Raw genomic sequence first — 3310 nt, forward strand, 5'->3', positions numbered from 1 at the left:
TTATATATTTTGTTGTTTTACAGTCAATTTTCGATTTCTTTGTTTTTGCCGAACAGCAGCATCCACTTATTGTTCATGGTAAAATAAAACGTTCCCTTAGCTCAATATTATAAACAAGATTAGGACAAGAGAGATTGATTTAGGGAATTAATGGTAAAATAAAATGTTCAATATTATATGTTTAGTGGGTCGGGTTAAATGGGGCGGGTCATTAAATGGTTTAAATGGATATATATTTGGTTCTTAAAATTTTTCTTAATAATTAAAATTTCATGTCAGCAAATTTTAATGAAAAAAATAATTTAATAGGTTGAGTGACTTTCTGTGCAAAAAAGGCATAGTTGAGTGACTTTTGAGTTGAAAATGAAAGTTGAGTGACTTTCTGTGAAAAGACTTAATAATTAAGTGACCATCAAAGTTATTAACTCATCATAATGATCAAGACTGTTGAATGAAGTCTTTTGATGCTATTATGCCCTTAGAATTTCCTTTCTTGTTTCACCCTGAAGTGTGACCTACTGATCAATGAAAGTGGATGCACAATCTTGGATACCAGGGCTCAAGTTCCAGCAGAAAAAAAATCCTAGGTGATCTTTCCGTCGGCCTAAATCTTGATGGCAGAGTTAGAGCCTGTTTGGATTGGCTGAATTTAAGCTCCAAGTGTTGAAAAACACTTTTTAGGTGTGGGAACATGATTTATATTGGATAAAAATAATTTTTTATGATGAAAAAGTTAACAAATTAATTAAAGCAAAACAATTATTAAGCTAAAATAAGTCAAAAGCAATAAGTTGGACAACCCAACGTATTTGCTTTTGGTTTAAAAACACTTAAGTTAAAAGCTACTTTGAATTTTGCTGAACACTCCAAACAGTTCAAAAGAACTTAAAAGCAACTTATATGTCCATTCAAACAGTCTCTTACTTGATACCAGTGCTGGTGAGCGCTAGCAGGTACCCTATAGAATAGTCGAGATTCTAGAGTGCACAATCTCTGATCCCAACACCACCGTTATCAAGGGAAAAAAAAGAAGAATTTCCTTCAGCGTTGAATTTTTTGACCATATTTGATGTTATCAACTAGGATTAAGAACCACTTGAGAAACTGAGCCTGTGATGGCCGTTGTGGGCAAGAAGAAGAGGAGAATAGGGGGAGATAGTGTTTTCGTGAAGTAGGAGACATAATCAGAAATCTCTGTTACCTAAAACTCAATAGAGAAGTTCTTTAGTGAGGTCTAAGTAATTGCATAATTATCAGATTCCTCTCTATGCTTGATTCACAAGGTCTTTCGGCTACCTATATTATGTCGCTGAAACCTTGTTTTGGTACAATTTTCACGTCTATGTGATGCATCAAGTCCATTTGTTGATTGACATAGTTATGAGATTGTTGAGTTCTTGCCTTCTATATTCCACTGTTGGTTTTAGTTATTTTCTTTATTAATGTACTTTTTTCTTTAAGTTTTAGAAGAAAGGAAAAAAAAATCTTTTCTCATCGACCACTACATGTCTTTGTGTCCTTGTAAAGTTTTGGGTTAAAATTTGTACGCTGCTCCAGATGTTTTGTGTTGCATGACCTTCCTCAACTTTTGGTACATTCTCAAAGCTCTATTCCATTTATGGACTTGGTTGACATTTCTACCAAAGCTGCCAATTCTTGTTCTTATGAAGAGGACAACATTTCCTAGTAGTTCTGATTTTTTTTTGAGGCTGAAAAAAATAAAATCAGAACTACTAGGAGCACCAAAGATATAAAGAATGTTATCTTAAGGGGGCAGTAGGGCTGGCAAGGAGGTCATCTGGTAAGAACACTAATTTAGTCTTATGCAATTAGTGAGGGGTTTGTGTTTGTGTGCTTCCATTTATTTGGATAATTTGTTTTAATGCTTTAATGATGCATAAATTGAGAGAGTTATGTGCTTCAGTTATAAGTAGAGGGGCTATAAGTTCAAAATTAAATAGCGAATGTATTTAATTCTCACTTTTACTGCCTAGCCTTGTCAGTTTTGGCCATCTCAAACTGCCATGTTCCTTGTAGCTTCCTAACAACAGCAGCAACTACGCGTCAATCCCAAACAAGTTGTAGCTCTCTAACAGATGAACTGTTTTAGATTTGGTTGCCTGTTGTCACGACCCAAAAATGGACGTGATGACACTCGTCTTATCCCATCAAGACAAGTTAGCCTAAAACCCAACTAATACAGTGAATGCAGAAGTAAAACGTGAATAAAAGTCTAATACTATAAAATACTGCGGAAAACAAGGTCAACTTAATTAAACCCCCAAAACCTGGTTGTCACGTGTATAAGCCTCTAAAAGTATTACAATTGATTCAAAAGAAAAACACAAGTCTCAAATGACATTGTTTCTAGAATAGAACAAGATCATAAATAGGAGTAAGAAGGTCCGCTGAAATGACCAATAACTACCTCACAAACCTCCATAAGAAGCCTCAGATAAGGAGAAGAGAAAATATCACAAAGGTCCGGGCTAATAACCTACAAAAATGTAGAAGCAAGGGGTGAGTACCAACCACACAGTACTCAACAAGTAAAGTTCTAAACACAAGCTAAGGGAATAAAATACGGGTACTCCTTACACACAAACCAAACATCCACAACTACAACCTACATAAACCAGCCAAACCTAACAGTTCACAGTGTACGTAGCACCCAACTCAACAACAATCACTTTAACCAATTACATATCCTCAACAATAAACTCAATATTCATCAATCACAACTTCCACAAAAAGGGCACTCACAATATCAGCAACACACAAGATTAAGTTCATCAATAGAGGTAATCAAATATCAAGTATTTTCCAACCACCAAAAAACACAAATCATCAGAATGAAGGATGTCATGGGATGCAATGCAATATGACACCATGAATGAATGCCTCAGAATACCAAGTACTCTCTCAACCGTATATACATGATACTCCTCTGAAATACATCGAGAGTTCATGACCCATGGGGGACTCGCGAGGTCCATATACCGACACGGACGATCTCCACGTATCTGTGCGGACGATCTCAACGCACTATCATAAAATCAAACAATCCCCAGCACGGATGATCTCCACGTGCCCAACTTATAATCATAATCAATTCCTCGCACGGACAATCTCCACGTGCCCAAATTATAATCATACTTGATCTCAACATGGACGATCTCCACGTGTTAGGCCTTTACTCATACCCAATCTCATGTCAATGCATGTGCACAATATGATTTCAATAAAGGGATGGTGCATCTCAATCAATTATCAATATGATATGTAATCACCTCAGCTATCACAAGTATAC

The 3310-nt window shown here is 36.0% G+C and overlaps 1 protein-coding gene across 1 annotated transcript in view; it reads left to right on the plus strand.

Moving 5' to 3' along the window:
• Positions 1 to 3310, plus strand: part of LOC102582868 (vacuolar protein sorting-associated protein 41 homolog) — a 17056-nt gene that overhangs the window by 4063 nt on the left and 9683 nt on the right. The window lies entirely within an intron of this gene.

The sequence above is a fragment of the Solanum tuberosum genome, unplaced genomic scaffold (genome assembly GCF_000226075.1).
Source record: "Solanum tuberosum cultivar DM 1-3 516 R44 unplaced genomic scaffold, SolTub_3.0 scf00101, whole genome shotgun sequence".
Taxonomy (NCBI): Eukaryota; Viridiplantae; Streptophyta; class Magnoliopsida; order Solanales; family Solanaceae; genus Solanum; species Solanum tuberosum.